General features: G+C 42.7%; 1 protein-coding gene and 1 non-coding gene across 2 annotated transcripts in view; one reads left to right on the top strand and one right to left on the bottom strand.

Moving 5' to 3' along the window:
• The window catches only part of LOC126413073 (uncharacterized), a 524,918-nt gene that overhangs the window by 182,801 nt on the left and 315,380 nt on the right, over positions 1–26,737 (top strand). The gene's annotated exons all lie outside the window — the stretch shown is intronic.
• Trnat-ugu (transfer RNA threonine (anticodon UGU)) lies at positions 26,237–26,311 on the bottom strand. Its single transcript has one exon. It is a non-coding gene; the product is annotated as a tRNA-Thr (tRNA).

A 26,737-nucleotide genomic window follows, 5' to 3' on the forward strand; every position in this document is an offset into this window, starting at 1 on the left:
ATCCAGAATCGCTATGCCAATCAGGCAAAATCGCTGTGAGCAATGAGGCAGTTATCCAACCGACGCGTTAGACTGAAGACACTCGTTTTATGAAACACCTTGTCCTGCTGCATGAAGAAGTCCGTGACTGTCTCATGCACATCCTCGCCCGACAGGAATCCTCGACCTTTCAAGACCTTTTTTAAGGGTCAAAGGCGTAATAATCACATGAGGAGAGATTAGGACTGTAGGGTGAAAGCTCAAATGTCTCCCACCAATCCGTAAAGGAATAGGCTGGCCTCCCAGATCGACCGGCGTATTGCGTCATACCGCAACTAGCACGGAACTTGGCGCACCGTTCCACAATGTGCTTTTCGACAGACTTGCTACCCCACATACTTCACTCTTCTATGGATGTCTACTAATGTTTGTCCTTCGTCAGCCAATAAAAGAATAACACCACTTTGGTCTTTTTTGGACTAATTTCACAATAACGTTGCCATCCATCACGTTTCCCCATTTACTACATGCACGTCGGAAAGACGTGAATACCACGCTGATACCTTCCCTACATGTCGGTGCTGATATACCAGCACTGGTGTTGCGCTACGTTCCATATACCCTGCAGCAACGGAAACTTTTTAATCGCCTTTTATAGTTTGACCATCCTTTATAGAGAATGAGGCGCCTACCATTGTCACCACTGACTCGTTAACGGCAGGAGAGCTTCTGTAAAGTTTGGAAGGTATGAGACGAGATACTGGCAGAAGTAAAGCTGTGAGGACGGAGCGTGAGTCGTGCTTGGGTAGCTCAGATGATAGAGCACTTGCCCGTGAAACGCAAAGGTCCCGAGTTCGAATCTCGGTCCGGCACACAGTTTTAATTTGCCAGGAAGTTTCAAATAGCAAAGCGTTTTCGCAACTCCACTAATTACCAAGATAAAAGTGCTATTGTTTTTTAAGTGGAACTGTGCTATTGGTTTCTGCGAGAGGTGCAGGTCACGATGAGACAAATTTAGCGAAATAACTCTTTTGTAGATCAAACAAGAAATCGCGGAATAAAAATATATTGAATTTAGACATTTTTGTGCTGGTATTGCCGTCAATCTCAAAGGGCACTTACGCTGACGTGTGAAGATGCTTGTCGCTTGTGCGTTGGGCTTTACAAAGGCTTAAATGTGTTTCGTACCAAGATAAATGTTAAATCACTGGCAAGTCTTTCAGTTGGCATTAAGACGAGGTACTTATCTTTTATTACCCCACACAAGAATCTTTAAATAGCCAGATACCCATAAGAACATCTTAAGATCGTAAAATAATTTTTTTTTCTAGTGACAAAATTATTAAAATCTGCGAGATAATATTTATTGTTTTAAACGAAAATTACTATTTCTTTTGTTTCGTTTGTACAACCGTAAAAACCACACGTTAAAATAATACTTGAATTAAATAAAACCAACGATTGCTAACAGAAAACAACGACGAAATTATCGTGCGCCGTCACAATTCTGTTCGTGAATTTTTTTATAGAGCGTGGGAGAACTATCCGCATCACAACACTTGTGATACATGCTCCATCACTTCTAAACTTATTGTTGTCAACATATCTGGATCAATCGCTTTACACGCGGAAGTAATTCGTTCTCTCAATTCCCCCAAATGTCGCTGGAACCTCCTTGTGGACCACATGCTTTATGACCCTGAGGAAGAAGTTTAAGAGCACCAGGACGCACGATCGTGCTGGATATTTTCTAAACTGGACATCCATCATACTGGAGGCACATCATATGACGATTCCTCACGGACTTTTTCTAATAGCATGGGTAAAGCATTAATCAAAAAATCATTTATCTTCATATATATTTACGTAGGGAGAAACTTAGTCTTACAACTTGTTTCTATGGTATTAACGACGGTGGGACTACGTCCGCACCGTATACCTGAAGTCCGTTCTGCATACCATTCTGCTGCCCTTTTTACATTTTGGTGACATTCAATGTAAATTAGGAGTGCGACGGCCAATTCTTCATTAGTTGATGAGACTATACTCCTGAGAATGGTTTATGCATTTCCAGCGATTCGCCTACGTGGATATTTTACGAGCTTCACACTGTAAATTAATTTCAGCACTCCTCATAACAAACCTGATGTACCTACTCATCGACCACGATGTCATTGGACTTGGTTGTTATGTGGAACATGCGATGCCGTTACGGTTAGTATCGCAGCGATCAAGGAAAACACATCGCACTGTTAATGCTTTCAGGCCACTTGTGCATATCCTACCAAGTGGTTCGGCGTATCAAATGGTTCAAATGGCTCTGAGCACTATGGGACTTAACATCTATGGTCATCAGTCCCATAGAACTTAGAACTACTTAAACCTAACTAACCGAAGGACATCACATAACACCCAGTCATCACGAGGCAGAGAAAATCCCTGACCCCGCCGGGAATCGAACCCGCGAACCCGGGCGCGGGAAGCGAGAACATTCGGTGCGTCCTCTTGAAATATCGTCAGTAGTGCGGTGATGTGATTTCCATAATTTGAATATCCCTGAGAGTGGGAAATGGGGGAAACTATCGCGAAAGTGGACACATTCAGGTGAAAAAGAGCTTATATTAAAAGTTGTACAATTTTATCACTAAGAAAAAAAGGAGATCAAGTAACGATGTCTGTACAGAAAGCAATCTTTCCGGCGGCAGATGTGGTAGATAAGTCAGAAAGAACAGTAAAATGTATTTTGAAAGACAGAGCGGAAGAAACCCGAGGAAAAGTTAGAACTCTTAGAAAAAAAGCCGTCCTAGAATAGTAATTCCTTTATATAACTGCTGTAAAACACTTATTTGAAGAAAAGTTTTGGAGTAATATTGCAACATGCCTTCAGTAGTATTAGTAGTGGATTTATTGCTATCTGACTCTTGCTCTGTTTTTCGCGACAACACTGAAGTATTCTTGACATGAAAAATTAATTTAATTGATCCGTCCCTATAGATCTATTCCTTAGGTAATGTATTCTAGATGAGTACAGGGACTAATCCTAGTTAAATAAGAAAAGGAGTATTCAATTAATAAATGTCTGATTATAAAATAAAAAGAAAAGTACAAAAAACGAAACAAGGACTCCAAACAAATATACCAAATATACAATTATAAAGTCCACTATTTACCCTATCCAAGACTGGCACAACACCTACCTGTCTAAACGCGTCCCCTCTTATGTTCGTTAAGAGCACTGCAAAGGTTGATATTGTTAACATTTTTGTTAGAGACGAGATACTGGCAGAAGTAAAGCTGTGAGTACTGGGCATGAGGCGTGCTTCGGTAGCTCAGATGGTAGAGCACTTGCCCGCGAAAGGCAAAGGTCCCGAGTTCGAGTCTCGGTCGGGCACACAGTTTTAATCTGCCAGGAAATTTCATTTTTGTTAGTTCTAACCACCAGCTACGCTGGCGTGGACAACGAAGAAATCAAGAGAGACGAATTAATGGGGCTTTACATATTTAACTTTACTCTTCCCTATATTAGTTCGATGCGCAAATATCACCCAAGTCGTCAGCAAATTGTGGGTCTTCCGCGTCGTAGAACACTGCCGGCGCTTGGAGATGCAGCGTCGTGTCCAGAAAATAAATACGGCTACACAATGGACGTATTACTGCGTCCGAAAACTGCTATCGTTGAAGACACTGAGTTATCGCAATCGCTTACGGGACCCTGCAGTCTGCTTGCCTACAATGGCCAGGGGCAGAAGTGTGTCTCCAGGGCACGAGCGTAAATGAGCACTTCTCAATACCAACAGCGCCACAATAAAGTACCAAACTGTTCATCTCTCTACTCAGAAACAAATTCTTCGTACTTCAAATAGGGCAATCAGCATTGTACTAAATAAGAGAGAGACTAGACACCGGACACGTTGCCAGCTATGCCTCAGAACAGCCTTGCTCTGTGCATGTCCTGCTCGCTGACTACCCAGCCTTCGTTATTCCATCGTCCGTTTTGGACACAGTCAATCACGACTCTCCGTTCGAAACGATTTCCTATCCTTGTAGGACGTGAAACCGCTCGCCAGCCTACACAGCAATTCCAGAATCTTCGAGATGTTTCTCGAAAGATTCAAGCAAACGCATGTTAATAATAATAATAGTATTAATAATAATAATAATAATAATACCAGCATTGCGAAATGTATATAGATGTATAAAAGTGTTATTTACGGACTTAGTGAGTTCTGAGGTACACTGCACCAGCTAAGGCCTTTGGGAAATGGGGAAAAAGCTGGTTCGGTAGTGTGTACTTGGTTGGAAGGGGTAAGGGTTGTGTTCAAAACAGAGACAGACATTACTGTTGCTACAGTAGACAAGTCACTAACTGTCTTTTGAGCTGCAGGTACTGTTGTGCTTTACCCCTTTCAGTTGCGGTGAAAACTTTACTATTTTAAATCCGGTCTTAAGCCCTACTTTCCTTGTAAATTTTTATCAAAATTGCAATAAGTGGTCGGTCACCTTCTCATCAGGTACAATGCGGTCGTCGCATAGTGCCTACCATCATCTATTATCCTCATTTTTTACTCTGACCTTGCTGTATGTATGTGTGTGTGTGTGTGTTTGTTTGTTTGTTTTCGTGAACCGCTTGTTCCTTCTGTCGTTATAGTGTATATGTGCTGTTGTGTCACCTGTATTTTATTTCTTGGTCGTATCGATTGCTTTACAACCTCAAATTTGGACAAAAGTAACATTCGGCAAAACATCGAAACATGGACAACCGCAATGGGGTGAACAAGTACTCCATTTTATGGACTTCCCACAGAATTATGCAAATTACAATAAAAGGAAGTATAGGCTTCCAGAATTTTTGTCTACATTTTATATTTACAAACCATGACCTAGAGCAGTTTGTTGTATGGCAGAAACCTACTGTGTGAAGAGTATTGTGCTACTGAAGTAATTCTTTAATGTTTAATCTAGGTTATAGCGTTTTAGGTGAAACGTCCCCTTATTGAACAGTTAGACAAGACTGTCCTTAAACTGACATACAATATTTTTTAGCGCAACGCAATCTGACTTTCAATAATCCCTACAAAAGAATGGGCCTGACTAACATTAACCTATACCTTTCAGAAATCACTTACCTCACAAAAACCTTCATTACTCGAACTACTGCAGTACAGCGAGCGCCACTACTGCCAGCTAAATAAAAGATTCAAACTACGGAAGGCACTAACTACTGATAGGGATAGTTAGCAAATGAAAGATATTAATAGAGAACAAACAATGTATTTACCTTAATAGTCATAATATATATAGCAGTTAATGACAAATTACAAAACTCCGCCATCTCTCTCCCCACATCCACCACTGCTGGCGGCTCACTTCCAACTGCGCAACGCTACGCGCTGTTCACAGCCAGCTGCCTAACACTACAATGGCGAGTATTACAACAATGCAAAGCAGCTACAGACTGCACACAGCACAGCCAGTGATTTTCATACAGAGGTGGCGTTACCAATAAAAAAACCTAAACAGCCTACTTACATAGGTAATAGCAATGTTTTATTCCAGGTAGATATTACCGACGTTTCTGTTCGATTGTAACTTGCCTTTCGAAGAACCATATGTCTTTATCAGTAATGATGACTGCAGGGTCATCTCGACAATGTTTTCTCATTCTCATAGTTTCAGCTCAAGTTCTTCAAAATTTAGTTACGTAATTTCTTTCCCATAGAAGTAACGAGACGCATGTGCTGAAACCTGTTGTATTCTTAGGTGAGGACGACAAATATTTGAATAAATTCTCAACAACAGAAAGCGAACTGGTTTAAACGCACTGCGCAAGACGAGAGTACCTGCAAATGCAAATTTAAAAGCGGAAACTAATATTGTAAAAGAGCAGAGGGATAGGTGTAATTTATTTGGTGAAAGAATGCAATGTTTCCCCACATCTCTCGGTTGCGTATAGGCCACTGCAGGCCGATCGCTCTTTTAAATTACACCCCGACAAAACAACAAAGCTACGTTAAATGAGTAGTCTGATGTTTACAGACAAAATAATAATAAAATACAGAACACGCGCAAGCTTAATCAAAAAATTTGAGTGTTTGATAAGGGTCATCCATTAATGCATGGCATTTCTGTTTTTTTGTTTTTATTTTGTTACGTTCCCGGCCTAAATGTGATTATTTCGAGTGTATTTTCGACTGAGTTCCAATTACACGATTGTTCGCATTGGGTGTCGGTTATATGCGGACACGGCTCTCCTCATCAACGAGTTAATAAACCCAGGCGCGATTAGAATTTTTGTTCCAGTACCCGGGTTCGTACCTTGTGAGGAATTTGCATTTATGGAGTGTTGTCACTCAAGATGAAAGCTAAAATGAACTGCAGATAAGTGTCATTTCTTTCCACGGAGACTGCCTCGTATTTCATTTAGAAGCAGAATGAAAGTAGCACAAACAATAACCATTCTTCATGTCACCTTTACAAGTAAGAAAGAGACAGTTACAAAAAGTACGAATGCATGGTTTCATGGCGATGTAAACCAATAAAATTTCCTCCAAGTTCCATCCACATGAATGGTTAACTATTCGAGTACTCCTCGACCGTTATCAAATGGTGATTGTCACATGGTTGAAAAATTTACGAAAAAATGGTACAAATGGCTCTAAGCACTATGGGACTTAACATCTGAGGTCATCAGTCTCCTAGACTTAGAACTACTTCAACCTAACTAACCTAAGGACAGCACACACATCCATACCCGAGGCAGGATTCGATCCTGCGACTGTAGCAGCAGAGCGGTTCTAGACTGAGGCGCCTAGAGCCGCTCGGTCACAGCGGCCGGTTAAAATTTGCGACTTCAGTTGGTACCAATTCGCGGTTCCCGCCAGTCACGTAAACCAGGACATTTTGTACGTGCCACTGGAGGCCTTATAACTGTAATTAACTAGTGCATGAACTATAAATTATGACTTCCTTTGAATGAAATATACAGTAGTAAAATTTACGATGTAACATTTTTCCGCCCTTTAGTGTTAGGGGTATAGTCGTCACTAGTGTCCAGTCCTCCGCGCTATAAGGCAATGTTTCTGTTGCACGCTCACGAAAGACAGAAGCAGCAACAACGTGAGTTAAAACGGTTGTGTCACTGCTTTCCTAGAACTTCTCTTACGACTAAAATCCTGTGGTTTCACTATGAAGGTATGACTAATCGACTAACCGTCACTGTTCCTAACTGCGGTATCGCAAATCGTCGATTGTAATTCTTTAACCAAGACTCCAGTAACCATCTCCACACTCCCTACTGTTTGTAGAAATAAATCAGAACTGCAGAGTTGTCTACACCGGGCTTATAGGCGGTCAGGTTTCACTTCTAAACTTTCACATGAAAGTAAACTTCAGTTGTCACACTCTCATTCACCCACCTACATAAAAGCGGATACATGTGTGCCCTACAAAAGTATTTGCAAATACATTTGACAAAGTACATAGTGAAGGGGCACAATTAACTGCTCATTAATGTCGTTAACGCAAGTTTTCATACATTCGCTTCCTAAAGGCTATAAGGTAATTGACTGCGAGTGATCTCGTAACTTTCTATGCAGATAAAAATGTATTTAGTTTCATCATTATTTTGCTAAATTACTGTCACTACTTTAATACCTACCTAAATACTGCCCATGACGTATTGCTCAGTTCTTGTAGAAGCACTCGTCAGTTTGTTATGACGATGACTGCCTCCAAAGACATACAAGGTGAGTTTCTCATAAACGTCTCTGTCTGCAGCTGTGGCACTTTTTGAGGAAGAAGATCTCTGACCCAAGCTCAGCAGAAGTTTGTTGCAGTGCGAATCTGCTAAGATTCTGATAAGACGTTCCGGAAAATATATAAAATATTTTATGGCTTAGATTGTTGATTGGGCGCACCATTTTGTTACTAAAACGTCTTTAAATGCTTGGTAGGGGATACTAAGTACGGTCCATTCAGTTTATGCGAGAACACACAGTTACAGAATTAACAGCGTATACCTAAGCAATTATACATTTAACAGGTATAGCTTCAGTTTTTTTAGATTTTTACTTTCAATGTTAATCTATGTTAGGCGCTCAGAATAAATACCTTTGACAATCTTTACACCATTTCAAGTCTGTTTACAGTAGCACAAAATTCGTTTAACAACCACTCGTCACTGTATTTCACTGACTCTCTCTCTCTCTCTCTCTCTCTCTCTCCACTGGGAAAGAGCACTTTCTACTTACAGATGATACTATATTCACTTTTACATTTGATCGTACATACAAAATAATAGACCCTTATTTTCCTATAGCATAAGTATATAAAAAAGTTAAAACACACATTGCATTTGGGCTTGTACTGTAATCCTGAATGACGAATACAAGTTACTTCCATAATCGCAGTGGATAAAATGTCGATCACCTGACGATCACCAAGGAGCACTCATGTGAAAGGTTGTGAATATTAGCCTCGGAAATTTCGAGGAAATTTTATAACTTATTGAAAGCACAGAAATTTTGGAGCGGACTGTAATGTCGTCAGCATTTGTGGCATTGATGAAAATTTGTCTGTCGCTGATTATTTTGAACAAAATCTCCTTTCCGCACTAGCCCGAAGCCTAAAAAGATATGGCGCAGTGGTTAGCACACTGGACTCGCATTCGGGAGGACGACGGTTCAATCCCGCGTCCGGCCATCCTGATTTAGGTTTTCCGTGATTTCCCTAGATCACTTCAGGCAAATGCCGGGATGGTTCCTTCGAAAGGGCACGGCCGATTTCCTTCCCCATCCTTCCCTAATCCGAGCTTGTGCTCTGTCTCTAATGACCTCGTTGTCGACGGGACGTTAAACACTAATCTCCTCCTCCTCCTCCTCCTCCTAAAAAGATATCACGTCAGTCTCCTGTCTACAGCCATATTATAAAACTATCAAGAGTGGAAGCTGATCCTATTAGTACGGAAGCACAATTTTTTAGTGGGTTGTGCCTCTGCGTTCACTGGAAGGTGCGAGACCCATGGTTTTCAGTAGGTCTACTTATATGTTTTCGTCAACATTCTTCTCTTCCTGTTAGTCTGTCATCGGGGAAGCACTTTTATGGCGTAATCCACACAGTCAGAATTTATGAGACTCGCAGTCGTCTTCATCCACGTAATTGTACCAATGTCGGAGAACGAACTGCTGATCTGCATCATAGATCAACTACATTACTGAAATAATGTATTATAAGGATCGCTAGCCAAGCGTTACCCCGAAAGACAAGATTTAAAAAAGTTACATGTCTCACAGGATTATCCTCTGGCCTGTAGCATAATCAATTGGACTGTAATCATTCAATGCCAATACTCTCCATTTTACTCCCAACTGACCCTTTGCAATGTAAGTGGCAATATAAGCAATGAAAAAGCCTCGAGATTACACTTGTCCGCGTTTCTTATGAAGGTACAATTGCAATTTGCTGAAACATGATTCCCGTTAGACACCGAGATTCCATTGTTAATCGACGAAAATTAATGCCACAACATCTACGTTGGTGGAAGAGTCGTAGTATATCGTGATGAACTGTGAAAATTACTTTTTGTCAGCAATTCATGTCTAATCGAGTCGTTAAGTTTTTGGGAGATAGAAATGGGAAGCCAGGACAAATGATTCGTGCATTTTATTTATTCTCTTTCTTGGAGGAACCAACAGAGTAATTACATGTCTATATTCAGGAACTGTATGTAAGGCATGCTTCCGGATAAATTAATTTTAGTATGAATCCGGCCTCACCCGAAGACAACGATTTCATACAAAAAGTGTTTTTGGTGCCAAACGAGTTTAAGAGGCCAAGTTTCCCGAGAATTTGGATGCAAAATTACGTCCCACTATCCAGATATAGATTTTTCATGGTTTCCCTAAATTTCGTGTGGAGAATGCTTGAAACAGTGTCTTGATAAGACAGTCGATTTCCTCCGCCAGTCTTGCTTTGCCCTGCCTGCAATGAAATGTCGTCACTAATGACTCGTCTTCGACGTGATTTTAAAAACCACAATTTTCTTTCTTTCTTTTTCGACCTTTAGTGCCTCGATGTCGGTGGTAACCTAGCCATAATGATCCTTTCTTCCTTTTCTCGTCCCCTTCAATCCTTCGTATTCCATACAAGGTCTAGGGCGCCTTGCCACGGTTCGCGCGGCTTCCCCCGTCGGAGGTTCGAGTCCTCCCTCGATAATGGGTATGTGTGTTGTCCTTAGCGTAAGTTAGTTTAAGTTAGATCAAGTAGTGTTTAAGCCTAGGGACCGATGACCTCAGCAGTTTGATCCGATAGAAGCTAACCACAAGTCCATCCTACAGAAAAATTTGTAAAGTGCGTGTTCTAATAATCTACTTCCGTACGGGCACGAGAAGTAGTGTTCCAAAATCAGTGTGCTACCAACACGCGTACCGAAATACCTCTGACATCCGCTATAAACCTGAGCCAATGGTTTAGGTAAAATGAATGAATGCAAAATATTTAAACAAAATGAACAGAAGTGTGTCATTTGAACGTCCCCTGTGGCGACGGGACTTTACTTTTGGCTCGGATTTCAATGGGGTTCCCGGCGATGCGCGTGTGTCAGTCAGCTCGAACGCTGACGTGTAGAAGCCACACAATTGACTGAAATTAATTGGATATAAATTCTAAGCTCTTGTCTGTAGGTCACGAATGAGAGCGTGTGGGGGTGTCTATAGCGACAGCCATGCGCGTGCACACCATACAGCAGAGAGAGAGACAGAGAGAGAGAGAAATATCGTGAAGAAAGAAATAATGACAATTAAAGAAAGAGATTAGCACTTTATCTTTCTTTGTATACATTAACGTTAGATAGTCCCCGTTTGCATTGCCTCTATTTGTCACGTCCTAACCTCTTATTTCGTGAAAGGACAATAAATTTAAATATTTCTCAGTGACAGTTACGTGCGAACATTTATAGAATCAAAAAGTTCGTTTGTTTGCATTGGATAGCTCATCCGTGTCCCAGTAATGGCGGTAATTATCGGAACATGATAATATTTTTTGACAGCTTCATGGTGTCTGATTTGTCTATTGAATAAAAACAGTACTTAACCGTAGCCTTCCAGAATTCTATGGTTTACTGTTAGCATATGTTTACCGTTAATATTATGTTTCACCGAGCGAGGTGGCGCAGTGGTTAGACACTGGACTCGCATTCGGGAGGACGACGGTTCAATCCCGCGTCCGGCCATCCAGGTTTCGGTTTTCCGTGATTTCCCTAAATCGCTCCAGGCAAATGCCGGGATGGTTCCTTTCAAAGGGCACGGCCGACTTCCTTCCCCGTCCTTCCCTAATCCGATGAGACCGATGACCTCGCTGTCTGGTCTCCTTCTCCAAAACCAACCAACCAATATTATGTTTCACACGTCATTTCACGTCGCTTCTAGTTGTGTTGTTGTCCAAAAGTCAGATTAGGATCTCAGAAATTGTACTTACAACGGTGAAACGGTTTAGTTTATATTCGATAGAACAGTATCCTCCTCCCTCCCCTCCTCCCCCCTCCCTCCCTCTCAACTTCGAACTATAGGAGTTTATCTAGGCGCAGATGACAGCTCCTGTGTCATTAAGATACAGAAAAAACTAAAGATGGTCTTAGCACAGTCTCCTAACGCCCACTCTGATTAATCTCTGTTTTACTGACGACAATACAGTATTTTGTGTTGTCCCACAAAAAAATCGTTCCATACGATCGGTCTGGACTTTTGCAAGTGCAGTTACACGTGTCATAGTTTTAGCCTGCTGCTTTCAGCTTTTGGCCTCCCACACAGCTTCGTATTTGGCTTTATTTGGTTCATTTGGACTCCACCCAGTCTCGCCGGCACCTTCAGGGTAAGGCTGACTTACGTCAGTTACAGCTGGAAGGTGCTTTTTGCGCGGGAACATTTGAATGTTCTGTCTGACGATCAACGTAAAGCAGATGTGTTGCCTTGAAAGTTGGCTTGGGTTTGGACGCTGCGTCCTACTATTTATAGTTAATGTTTGGAGTTTATTTACGTGTTCCCAATTATCTCTTTTCTCTAATACTGCTACCTGGTTTTGGTCTTGCGGTTTAGAGATACTGTTTTAATAAAACTTACAGATACACCTGAAGATGGGACTTTGTCCCTGAAACCTGTTAGTGCAAGGACTTCTGTGCATTAATAACTCTACAACCGTAACGGATGTTTTACTCACGAACACAAATATCTAAATCACTGTCCTGTGGCACGGAGTTTAGTTGCCTGCCATGTGTAAGCCGTAAACGCCTGACGAGCAAGGCGAGAGAGAGCTGCTCGTGGCGCACAACTATCGACTGGCCTGGTCACATTGTCACAGCGGGCGGTGCGTTCGTCGCCTAGCAACAGACCTAGTCTCAACGTTCAGCAGATACGCCAGCTAACAATTTTCCCGTATAGAATCAAGATACACACAAGGGGCTATGGACTGCACATCAGCTGAAACGCACGACCTCATTAGAGAACTTGACTGTTGCTTCCTTTATTAGGTAAGTCTAAACTAGTTTCGACCTGGACAAATAAAGAGGAAACTGCTACACTAGCAGTCTGCTTTGACAGTAACAAAAGATAATAGACCACATGCCAACTATAACGTAATATCATTTACGATAGTTTGAATAATAATACTTATTTCGTGCGGCTCAATCACTGGTGCAAGTCTCTCATTTTGACGGCACTTCAGCGTCTTGTGCGTCCCTAATCTGCTCCAGTTATCCAACTGGATAAATGGGACCTACAGTTTCACTTGGAGTACGAACCACGGCTTCAGCTGAAGAATGGGATACAGCCCGTCGGCTTTGACCAACGACGTCACAGATTACTCATGGATATTAATGTCTTTATTTTCGAGCCATAGATCGGTTATCTTCTGTGGCGAGACGCCATCATTGGAAATTGATATAAATGAATCTGTTTCTAAAAGAAAGGGTTAGACATCATGTACGATTTTTGTCGCTTGTATTAATTTAAATCATTGTACGTTCAAATTCATTGCGTACTTCTTTTCATTCTTAGTGAGTTTGATATATTTCGGAAGAGTTGTTTCCCATTCTGGACAATTTTTGCTTCTTGATTTTCGTTTGTAGGCACGGATTTATTTATATCTGTGAATATGGTAGATTTGAAGCAGGGTTCGCCATTTGCAGTACAGAATACAAATTTTACAGTTGTCACTTTTTTTCGCCTTTGCTAGCACTAGTACTACTACGATATTTCTCAGTCGATACTAGTACTATCGAAGGCGAAAAGACCGACATACGAAAAATTTTATCCCTCACTGCAGTTGACCTATATAGATCAACTGAAGAACGGGATACAAATTTTACGTACGTCTTTTTTTTTCGCCTTCGTGGCCTATATAGGAATCGGTACTGCAGTTAATTTACACAGGTCAACTGAGGTATTCCATGCTAACGTCACTTCTGCCCCTATTTTTTCCTTTCTTTCATTTTTGCAGTAGTATCCCATTCCTCAGTTGAGGTATATAGATCAACTAAAGAATAGGATACTAGGACTGAAAGAACCGATACACTCACCATTATGTTCGTAATATAAATGTCTATCATCTGTTTTCTCTTTCCTCCATTCCTTTGTTTCTCAGCATTCGTCTTTGCTGTTAAATCTGGTAATGCATCATCAGTTGTAACTTCTGGAGTCATTGGTAAAACTTGGAAATTTGTGGTAATGTCTTATGGGACCAAAACTTAAACTAACTTACGCTAAAGACGACACTCACACACACCAGAGGGAGGACTCTCGAACCTCCGACGGGGGAAGGGGGGGGGGGGGGGGGGAGCCGCGCGGACAGTATCAAGAAGACGCCTCAAACCACACGGCGTCATTGGTCAAAGCCGACGGGTTGTATTCCATTCTTTAGTGATCCCGAACCGCATGTATCTCTTCTCGACTCCTTATATCATTGAGAGATGAAGACTTAGATTAAAGGCAGACTGAAAGTTTCCATTGATCGAGCGTTATTCGATCACGCAACCTCTCGGTTTCCAGGCACGTGCTTCAGTGCCAGACCGCCATGCCCGAGAGTCTGTCACGTGAATAACAAAGATAATTTGGGTGTGCTTGTCCGGGACTTGACGTCAGACTATGCCTCAAAACGGTAACAACTTTGAACAGACTGCATTAACATCACCAAACAAAATGGAACGAATTATACCGGAATTGGTGAAAGTGTCATATATTACACCATGACGCACTTCCGTCCATTTGGAAACTAACAATTCTTCGTTGACTCGTATGAGCCCACAATCCTACCTCTTATTTTAGTCAAATTGTGCTCTTTTCACCCCAGTCCAGAAGCAGTGCCTTCTCTTCAGTTATATTATCCATCCATCTTTATATTCAGCATTCTTCTGTAGCACCACGTTTCAGAACCTTAAATTCTCTTCTTCTCTATTCTGCTATTCTATTCTATCCATACCTCACTTTCATGTAACGCTACGTTCCAAACAAACTCTTTCAGAAAGTACTTTGTAATACTTCAATTTATATTTGTTAGCAAAAATATATTTTTTTAAGAAACGCTTTTCTTGCAGTTGCTGTTGCCAGCTGTAGCTTCGTCTAACAATTATGACCACGAGTGGTGGTAGCCTGTATTACATGGGATACACTGTTCTTTCTGAAGACTCACAGTGAGGGGATCCTCGAGAATATGCAAGATGTCAGGAAAATGTAAATAAATTAAGGAAATGTATCCCATAATTTAATTAATCTGATCTCAACTAACCTAATCACAACGTAACTCAGCTTAATGTAATATAGCAGAGATGAAATACTGTTACTGTTGTCATAGTATAATTATAAGCTGACCATTCTCGACAAATTAAAGACGTGTGCTGGACCATTCATAGCACTCTACTTACTGAAGAAATAGACTCTGGTGAAAAGGTGCGTTGTGGTGGCTCAGGTGGAAAAGCAACCTGTTCGTCTTTATTTTTCTCGTCCTGTATCCTTTGCTATCGGTTAGGCTCTTGGTTGAACAATTTTGGCTCGTCTGGTGCCTCATTTTCAGCTGTGTTGATGCAAATGAAAACGGGGAAAGGCATACCTAACTTTTCTTCTCGTGGCGGATGTTGCAGTGGCAGATGCCAGAGACGTGCGCTCACTTTCTTGTAACAATAGTGAGTGTGAAGTTACCCAGATGTGGAGCACATTAACAACGAATCTTTTAAGAATATCATATTACCATCCTGAGCTGCTGGTAAAACATGTTCTTTACACAACCAGTTCCAGTCGTCCGACCACCATCAGGTCGATAAAATTATTCACAGAATCATGTTAGGTGAAGTATAAAATCACTACCGTTAACGCCGATTACCGTTTTAACATAAATGAGTACACTACCTAGCACAGTTTTTATAGATTGATGAAGTAATTTATATTGCGATATGATAACAGTGTAAAATGTGTGGTTTTTGTCGCTAGATTTAACGATTTTACATTTCACCTAACTTGATGCTGTGAATACTTTTATGAGCCTGATGATGGTCAGACGACTGAAGCTGGTTGTGTAAGTGAATGTTTTGCAGCAGCTCAGAGTGGTACTGTGACATTTTTCTAGTATTTAAGAGCTGTGAGTCACCACCTCCTAAAAATATAATTATGAACATGTTCAGTTACCCAACTACTGAGAACTACAGAAAAGCCCGTACAGGATCTGAAACTTCCGGTCGTGCATTATCCTGTTGAAATGTAGGGTTTCGCAGGGATCGAATGAAGGATAGAGCCACGGATCGTAACACATCTGAAATGTAACGTCGACTGTTCAAAGAGCCGTCAATGCGAACAAGAGGCGACCGAGACGTGTAACCAATGGCACCCCATACCATCACGCTTGGTGATACGCCAGTATGGCGATGACGAATACGTGCTTCCAATGTGCGTTCACCGCGATGTCGCCAAACACGGATGCGACCATCATGATTCTGTAAACAGAACCTGGATTCATCCGAAAAAACGATGTTTTGCCATTCGTGCACTCAGGTTCGTCGTTGAGTACACCATCGCACGCGCTTCTGTCTGTGATGCAGCGTCAAGGGTAACCGCAGCCATGGTCTCAGAGCTGATAGTCCACGCTGCTGCAAAGGTTGTCGAAGTGTTCGTGCAGATGGTTGTTGTCTTGCAAACGTCCCCATCTGTTGACTCAGGGATCGAGACGTGGCTGCACGATCCGTTACAGCCATGCGGATAAGATGCCTGACATCTCGACTGCTACTGATACGAGGTCGTTGGAATCCAGCACGGGGTTCCGTATAACTGCCCTGAACCTATCGATTCCATATTCTGCTAACAGTCATTGGATCTCGACCAACGCGAGAAACAATCTCGCGATACGATAAACCGCAATCGCGATAGGCTACAATCTGACCTTTATCAAAGTCGGAAACGTGATGGTACGCATTTCTCCTCCTTGCACGAGATATCACAACAACGTTTCACCAGGCAACGCCGGTCAACCGCTGTTTGTGTATGAGAAATCGGTTGGAAACTTTCCTGATGTCACCTTGTGTGAATGCTCCGGAAAGCTAATCATTTGCATATCACAGCATCTTCTTCCTTTCGGTTTAATTTCGCGTCTGTAGCACGTCATCTTCGTGGTGTAGCAATTTTAATGGCCAGTGGTGTATGTACAGGTTGATTCGATGCTGATGTTAGAAACTTTCTAGGATAATGGAGAAGGATCAATGTATCAATCTGAGGTAAGGTTCCATACACAGTACATTTACCGGTACTGTTTTTTAAGACTGTAGGGTAGGCAACTTTCAGATGTTGTAGTAAGGACCAAAACAAGAAAACGTGTCTAGTAAACATGGACTCTAAGATGCATACCTTCAACTTTTTTCGCAGTCTGGTATGACAAATCCGCGCGCAAACTACGTGATAGTATGACTACATGTTTGGTGGAGTAGCAGAGCTGGAGCACTCGGAAGCATTTAGTAACGGCGGCCGAGGCTTGTGGCGCGTCCTTGAATGTCGGCGCGCTCCACAGCAGCAGGGGCCGTGCCGCGCTGCGCCGTGGTGGGGGGCGAGTAGGGGCGGCGCGTCGCCGGCACGTGTTTGCGCGTCCCCCTAGCCGGGCGGCGGGCAGGCACCCCCGCACACTTCGTTTCCTGGGCTTGCGGGCTCTGCTATTGATTTCCCCGGCTCCCGGCCGCCCACCACAAGCCGCCGACGCCGACACCGAGGATACCGTCGCTACGCGAGGCCAGGCCGCACCACAGCTGCCGCCAGCGAGGTCGGATCAGCCGCCGTGGCGGTGGCTCAGCTATTCAGACCCCGGCGCTGGCAGCCACGCTCTCCGCCCCCGCACCGCGGCGTGCCCCCGGCGGTCGGGCGCCCACAGCCGAACCCCCCACCCGCCTCTCCCCTTCCCCACCACACGACGTCCGTCACCCTCTCCGTCGCCGAGCCAGGGGGCACGCTCGAGTATGCCGAGCTGTTGGCCGTCAGCCACGCACTTCACGACCGCCCTCTGTCGTCGGTAGTAGTGGCCGTTCTCTCAGCTACGCGGTCACTGCCACAGTTCCAACACAGTGCTCCAAGCAACACGACCTTACACGGTTATTCATAACCAATTCTGGGGTTCAGAAGACGATTGCGCGAAAACTACACTACTGGCCATTCAAATTGCTACACCACGAAGATGACGTGCTACAGACGCGAAATTTAACCGACAGGAAGAAGATGCTGTGATATGCAACGTGCTGACATGAGGACAGTCTCCAACCGATTTCTCATACACAAACACCAGCTGACCGGCGTTGCCTGTCGCAACGTTGTTGTGATGCCTCATGTAAGGAGGAGAAATGCGTACCGTCACGTTTCCGACTTTGATAAAGGTCGGATTGTAGCCTATCGCGATTGCAGTTTATCGTATCGCGACATTGCTGCTCGCGTTGATCGAGATCGAGTAACTGTTAGCAGAATATGCAATCGGTGGGTTCAGGAGGGTAATACGGAACGCCGTGCTGGATCCCAACGGCCTCGTATCACACTAGCAGTCGAGATGACAGGCATCTTATCCGCATGGCTGTAACGGATCGTGCAGCCACGTCTCGATCCCTGAGTCAACAGATGGGGACGTTTGCAAGACAACAACCATCTGCACGAACAGTTCGACGACGTTTGCAGCAGCATGGACTATCAGCTTGGAGACCATGGCTGCGGTTACCCTTGACGCTGCATCACAGACAGGAACGCCTGCGATGGTGTACTCAACGACGAACCTGGGTGTACGAATGGCAAAACGTCATTTTTTCGCATGAATCCAGGTTCTGTTTACAGCATCATGATGGTCGCATCCGTGTTTGGCGACACCGCGGTGAACACACATTGGAAGCACGTATTTGTCATCGCCATACTGGCGTATCCCCCGGCGTGATGGTATGGGGTGCCATTAGTTACACGTCTCGGTCACCTCTTGTTCGCATTGACGGCACTTTGAACAGTGGACGTTACATTTGAGATGTGTTACGACACGTGGCTCTACCTTCATTCGAACCCTGCGAAACCCTACATTTCAGCAGGATAATGCAGGACCACATGTTTCACGTCCTGTACGGGACTTTGTGGATACTGTAAATGTTCGACTCCTGCCCTAGCCAGCACGTTCTCTAGATCTCTCACCAATTGAAAATGTCTGGTCAATGGTGGCCGAGCAACTGACTCGTCACAATACGCCAGTCACTACTCTTGATGAACTGCGTTATCGTGTTGAAGCTGCATGGGCAGCTGTACCTGTATACGCCATCTAGGCTCTGTTAAACTCAATGCCCAGGCGTAGCAAGGCCGTTATTACGGCCGGACGTGGTTGTTCTGGGTACTGATTTCTCAGGATCTATGCACCCAAATTGCGTGAAAATGTAATCACATGTCAGTTCTAGTATAATATATTTGTCCAATGAATACCCGTTTATCATCTGCATTTATTCTTGGTGTAGCAGTTTTAATGGCCTTTAGTGTATAAGTAAGAAAGCAGCCTCAGCGTGCCATCAGATGGATAACGCATTAGTAGGGAAGGAAGAAATAAGTAAGAAAACTAAAATGTAAATTTAAAATGCAATTTTGGCACCAGTTACAGCATATTGCATGGAGACTTTGTCTCTACAAGAGAAACGCCGAATTAGGATTTCTGCCACAGAAATGGGGTAAATGACAAGAACAATCGGAAAAACCAGAAGAGATACAGTTAGAAATGAAAGAACACGACAAAAGACTAAGCAGAAGAAAGCAATGAGTGTGGTTGCTGAGGTGCGTCAGCTCGGCATGTTAAGAGAATGGGAGGGGAAAGAAAATCCAAAGGAGTGTTTGAAATGCATGTGCAGAGAATAGCTGGACGAGGAAGACCTCACATCATGTAGGAGGACAGGGTCGACAAACTGGAGCAAGGTCGTGGGAAAACAACTGTGGAAATGAGAGACTGAGCAAGAATAGAGTGGAATGGAAGAAGTGGATAGAGTGAGACCACTCCGACGCTTGAAAGCGTAAGGAAATTGAAGAAGAAGAAGAAGAAGAAGAAGAAGAAGCGTATGGCATTGGTGGCCGGGAGATCCCTCGCGGGGCGGTTCGGCCGCCGCTCCACAAGTTCTTTAACGCCACTACGGCGACTTGCGAGTGAATGAAGATGAAATGATGATGAAAGACACACGACACCCATTCATCTCGAGGCAGAGAAAGTTCCTGACCCCGTGCGCGGGAAGCGAGAACGCTAGCGCAAGACCACGAGCCGCGGACAAGAAGAATAAGAAGAAGAAATACCTGACCGATACAGGATACCGTATGAAGTACGTACATTACGATTTCTCAACGAAAGAACGAAACAGCAAGGATGGACTAGAGATATCTGGACCTATCTCCAAATTGAAAGAGGAAATCGTCAAGGAGATTCCATTATCTTCAGCCTGTTTACCTGTATACCATAAGATATATTCCTAGAGCTAGATAGGAATTTTATTTTGACACTTTTCAAATATAAGCTTTTCTTTACTTATTGACTTTAATGTTGTCAAAAACGTGTCGTGTCGTCATTGTGACGAAAAGTAGTCCTTTCATCAGGAATGACAGCTCTTCATGATTCAAGTGCTAAACTGCCACCAGTTTGCACAACCCACATCTGCTCTCAGCTACCGGACCAGACCGATTCTCCAGACGTGTTAAATGTTGGTACTGCTGTCCTGCTTTCCCTACCTGGAACTGCGCTTAAAATTTGTCGGCGACACATCCTGCAAAATTCTCTCTTTAGATCCATTAAAGATCTGCGCAAAACAGACAATCGCAATTTTTTCTTGCAACAGTCTGAAATTGTATCATCTTCAAAGCGTGGTAAATGCGCAACGCGATTGTGAAACAAATTGATTCTTTGTCTGACATGTTCAGCATAGAGCTAGAGCCCTCAAGCAATAGACTGCTTGAGAGAAAAGCCCTTTACCGATTGGTTTGATTCCATGCATTTTTGTCTCTTCGAAATACTCGTCTTTCTTGTCTGAAACTGTTTCTTGCTTGGATAATTCTCCGGAAACTTCAATCTGGCGATATATTCGATTCACTGTAAAGAACATGGTTAATTTTTTTCGGTACTAAGCGCCACCCACCAAATATTGCCCTTCTTAAAAGTCTGTGTACTGAACCGTTGCCTAAACTTGTCTCTTGTTTTTCCGTGGAACCCAGGATAGAACCGCCCCACTTTCGGCGCACCTTTAGCTCCTTACATGAGCTGTGACAGATATCGTCACGCACTATATTGCTTTTAGGAATAGCAGCAGACGGACCTGCTGTGACGCATAGTTGCCAGTGAACAGAGGGCTGTTGTGCGCTTGTGCTTTGCCCAATGGAGCGTAGCGCGTCGGGCGCTACGGCCGCCAGTTAAATAAACGTTTCATGCGCTAATTACGTGCTACAAATTTCCATTTCGACCCGTTTGCTATCCTTTACGAAAGTAGGTATTGACAAATACTGTGAACCGCATTTAATCATGCCGATGTTACTCGCGAAACGAGTGTAAATTTTGCCTGTGAAACAATGAAAGCGCTCGTTAAAAATAAATCTCGCTGTGCCTGTTTGCCGACGCTCTTGTTTCCGCCAACAAAATATTTTATAAGCGTTTCACTCGCATGGCCGCATGCTCGATCGGCTTTCGTAGCACAATAATCAAATGAACAAGAATAGATGGAATAAGATATTCGATATTCTGAGGGTAACGGAGAACAGCGCAGTGGCATTTAGTGGAAACAAGTACGTCTGTAAAATGATCGCTGCACGAAGCATACTACTACCACGGTCATATCTTAGCAAATGATCTTGCCGAGAACCCAAGAAAATTTTGGTCTTACGTAAAATCGCTAAGCGGGTCGAAGGCTGCCATACAGACCAGTGGCTTCCGGAGCATGTACCTATATGTCGGTAGATGTAGACAGATGTATAGAAGCACTACTCGCAAAAGTCAAGTGGAAATGATGAAAATGAGGAATCAACGCGGATAACTCCCGATTAAGAAAGGTGTATCTGAGTAGTAAAATAGATTGGCACTTGAGTTTAAAGAGCATGTATAAGACACAATGAAAGATATGAAGAATATTCAGGGAACGATGAAAGTACGAGAGAATATCACATCTCCTCGACTAAATTAAACAGGTTTTAAAAGAAATTCCGATGGAATATCGTGAGATTTCTGTTACAGACAAACAAATAATGCGGCTTTTAGGTTGAAACTTGAGAATATTTACTATTTTGTGTTTTTACAAGAATTCAGTGTCTCAGTGTATTATTAGCAAAGTGAAAGGAAGTGCTTTTAAATTCCGATTACAGTGTCGCCCATGTATTCTGACCTAGAATAGCTTTTGCTATTTTATTTTTGAACACGAATGTTAACTATATAAATTACTTCTGATTTGTGTGATGCCAATTACACTAAACTGAATCTGACCGTCTGTAAATAAAAATGAATGCTACTAACAGTACACAGAATACCTTCCCCATCAAACAATCTCAATGCAATGGCTGATTGTTCCCTATTGAAACTGTCGCCCTGTTAGAAACTATCACTGACTGAATTACGTACAAACTTTACAAATGAATACTATTTCCTAACTTTATTTCACAAAGGTTGTGTTGGCCCTAAAACTATTTCCTATCTGTGTAACAGACAACACAGCTCCTCTCTGTAACATGAAATGTTGAACTGTATATACTTGAAATAAATCACTGCGCAGCTAATTGCCTTAGTATTTACTTTAGGCTCCTATGCGAAATTAGACTTCCGTTATCCTTCCAAAAATGCAGCTTAGTGTCCACGCAATACAGCATGTCGTGATGGTGCAGTAATGTTACGATTGCATTCAAAGTGTGAAGATAAACCTACTGGAATGTTTGCAAATGAATGAAAATGTCTGCATTAACACGAAACCTCGATATTTCCTTGGCATTGTCATAAACAATGAAAACTAACCCAGACGAACAATAATTAAGTTACTTTAAATTTACTCTTTGTTTTCCTATTGAAATACTTTCAACTGAAAGTGGAGGGTGAAGAATAATTAGAATTCTGAACATAAAACTAATTAGAATTCTGCACGCATGACCGATGATTTTCCCTGGGTACCAAAACTGCAAGTATTGTTCAACAAAATGGAAGTTCGACACTACAGTAATTACTCGGCTAACGCTTGCAGCAAATAAGAACTCTTTTCATGTTACCTTTTTCCGAATGTGCCGTCACTTTATGAAATCATCTCAAAATTCATTCTCTATTCTCAATCACACCATGGAACACCCCAATTAAAATTCATTTTCTATTCAGCATATCCACATCAAGGCCCCTTACTAACGACTCAGCACACTGCCTCCCAACAGATTCTCTCCCTCCCCTCCCTCCCTCCCTCCCTCCCTCCCTCCCTCTCTCTCTCTCTCTCTCTCTCTCTCTCTCTCTCTCTCTCTCTATCTATCTATCTATCTATCTATCTATCTATCTATCTTCTACTCCTAATACAACCTCTGGTAGCCAAGGAGTAACACATTACTCAAGCGTTCGTGCCGTGCATTCAAAAACACTCGTAATGGCAAAAATTCCAGACAATAATACCATCTCTCATGGTGTACGAACCTTTCAAGAAAAAGCGAAAGTGATGGAGAATGGTTGAAAGCAGAGTTGTAAAACTACCGTAGGATACTGTACACTATCATAAGTAACAGCAGACTACGGTAATGTTTCTAGTAGCCTGTGTGAGTTAAGATCATAACCACATTATCTGAACGTCAGGAGTGTTGCATACCTACTGGGCGTTACCACGTTTCGATCACTTTGTCTGCAGACACTGTCAGTGTCTAACTACATTCCCCTAGACCCGGAAGTGGTCCACCACGTAGAAACTTAGTGAGAATATATACAGGGCCACGTACAGCATGGAACATTTTCGTTCTACATAGTAATCTTCTAGTTTGTTCCTTAAAAATAAACAGTATTTACAGCAAAATTTAAATTGTCAATATTTAATTCATGTTTTATTCGAAAAATGTTTATTTGTAACGTAAAACAGAGAGCTGGTTTAGTAAAAGTAAATAAAATAACACAATATAGCGCTATAAAAGGTAATTTTCTCAATAATAATGTAAAACTTTAAAAAAACTCAAAGAAAATCATATCAAACATTGCTTAATTAGAGTGTGTATCTTATTCATAAACAACTTTCACACATACCAATAACTGTAGGAATCTGTCGCCTTTGCTCAAGATAAAAAAGTTCTGTTGAGTAAAATGTAACATCAATAATTATCTAGATTTTTTAATTTGTGCATGTACACTGCACTTGTATCAAAAGTAATTGCTTTGTTTGCATAAGAGCGCAAAATTTTACGGTATCAACTAATTTTGATTACTAAAAATATGAAATACACAAGAGATTATCACTGAACGACGTGCGGTTCTAATTATATTCAAAACAAAGAAACAAACAAAAAAAGAAAGAAAGAAATCCCAGTTTCCCTCTCACACATCAATTTCTGTTTCCTTTCCTAATAATGCTACTGATAGTACCGGTAATCCTACAGTTTGTTACGTCATTTTTGTACCGTACTAAAACTATCGAACAGTAGTTTTGGTAGAGCACAACTAGGGAAGACACTCCAGTGCTTTTTTATTGTTTTTTCTTAGTCTTGGAAGAAATGTGACACTAAGTGTCGGAAAGGAGTGTATTTATTTCACCTGGCAAGATTAGGAGCTTAAGGCTTTCTTTTAGACCTAACAGAATATCTTCAGCGAGCCAATGTTACAACTTGTATAGGTCATGAGCAATATGTAATGATGATAATAACAATATTTAAATATTGACAATTTAAATTTTGCTATAAAAAATGTGAAGCTGAATATCAGAACTAGCAGATGACTAAATTGAGAAGGTACCACGAGGCGTTATCAGACTTGACACTCCACCTCAGTGGCCAGTCAGTCTTTTGTATCGCACAAGGCATCGGTTGCTGTGGGCGCCAGGGACCGCCTGGGGCAATTAACAGGGCTGGTCCGTCTGGCGTTTTAATCAGTGTAAACAGAGCGGCCGCCAAGGAATAAACACGCAGTCGGTAATTACTGTGTGATCGATGGGGGTGGCCCTGCCTTGGTGGCCTTCCTCCACTAGATGGCGTTCTTCGCTGCAGCTGTATTGCATGCCCCACGTCACAAGGTGGCACCGCGTTGCAAGCCGTCACGTCGTTGCTGAATCGGCTCACTAGTCAAGTGAAGAAACAGCCCTGCCACTGTGCTGCATTGTTCGCAGAACATTCTCAAGGCCGGAGTTCAACATGTCGTCCACACCGATGTTATTAAGGATGGAGGAAAAGTCGATTAGGGTCTAGCCTTCAAAAATGGCTCTGAGCACTATGGGACTTAACATCTGAGGTCACCAGTCCCCTAGAACTTAGAACTACTTAAACCTAACTAACCTAAGGACATTACACACATCCCTGCCCGAGTCCCCTAGAACTTAGAACTACTTAAACCTAACTAACCTAAGGACATTACACACATCCCTGCCCGAGGCAGGATTCGAACCTGCGACCGTAGTGGTCGCGCGGTTCCAGACTGAAGCGCATAGGTCTATCCTTCCAACGACCATAAATTCATTAGGCAGGGGTCACATATTCATGTTCCGACTAAGTGAGTATCCGGAAGAAAATAAGCCATGTCCTTTTCAGTGAATCATTCCAGCAACCGCCATTAGCGTTTCAGGTAAACCACGGAATATCTAAACCAGGATGGGTCGACCAATATTTCAACCCTCCTTCCTCTCCCCTCCTCCTATATGACAGTCCATTATTTTAAGCATTCCCCCCCCCCCTCCCCCCCCCCCCAACTTCGCTCGACTCCTTTTTTGGAGATTGTATGTCCTTGTCTGCTACACGACCTTTGAACCGACTCATATTTCCACTTATAGTAGATAAGCTGTTCAACGTGGAATACAAACGATGGCGAAGCTTGCTGTGCACATGACAGTGAGGAATCGAGGCTTCAGTATTAGAAAAGAAAACCCTGTGATTATAGCAAACAGAACCGAAATCTTTTGATGTCGCTACGTGACACACACACACACACACACACCGAACCACACAGAGATAATTATGTAGCCTGACATGTAGTTAAGCATAACGTCTTAGTGAGGACTGCTATACCCGTAAGATTATGAATGTGGCATTCGTTCAACACTGAAGACAACGTAGCATTACAGGCATGCCACTCCTAGTGTTAAATAAACGGATCATTCATGATTCTCTAGTTTGACTCATGTTCTAAAGACTTCATTTTCTAAAAATATACTACACCTACTTAGGATCAGACTTCCTTTACGTTCGCTTTTGCCACTGATTTTTCATGAACTGGCTTATCTGCTGTCCGTGTACTTTGGAGAATATCTTCTTTTCTGTAACTTGTGTGTTCGCTCTATCAGCCATTTCTCAGTGTTATTTCCGTACAGTATCCTGTTTATTGCAAGACTGGGTTAGGTCTTATCTGGTTTTGTCAACGTATCTCGTATGTGAACGGTTCGGACGGACTCCAGAGGTGTCTCTTTTCACGCGCTGGATAACGAATAGACGGTAGTATCTGTTCCCGAAAGAACTGTTACCGTTGATGACCATGCAGTTTTTCTAGAAATGAAATGATAATTAAATGGACACCATAGCTACAAACCGGCGTTGATATACTTCACTGGGGACATGTTGAAAATGTGTGCCCCGACCGAGACTCGAACTCGGGATCTCCTGCTTACATGGCAGACGCTCTATCCATCTGAGCCACCGAGGGCACAGAGGATAGTGCACCTGCAGGGACTTAACCCTTGCACGCTCCCCGGGAGACCAACATTCGCAAAATGTCCAACCCACTACATTCGTAGTGCCCGAACTCTTACGGGACTCGGACAGATTGTCTGTCGCGAGTAATGAGTGTAGTGGGCAGGGGCACTACGAATATAGTGTGTGTCCATTGAATAGATCATGATTCTGATGAAATGCTAATAGCTGCGTGTGTAGGGTAGTATGAAGTCACCACACGCCGAGGAATCTACCCCACCCCTACACCCCCAAACACCATCCCTCCCCACTACAAAAAGAGTCATTACACTTTTAAACAGAATGCTCTGTTCCTCGCCTCGCACGTGTGACCAAACCGGCAAACGCCCTCACCCCGGCGCCGCCGAAGACACTTGGAAAGGAGAAGTTTTTTCTGGAAT

The sequence above is a fragment of the Schistocerca serialis genome, chromosome 7 (genome assembly GCF_023864345.2).
Source record: "Schistocerca serialis cubense isolate TAMUIC-IGC-003099 chromosome 7, iqSchSeri2.2, whole genome shotgun sequence".
Lineage (NCBI taxonomy): Eukaryota > Metazoa > Arthropoda > Insecta > Orthoptera > Acrididae > Schistocerca > Schistocerca serialis.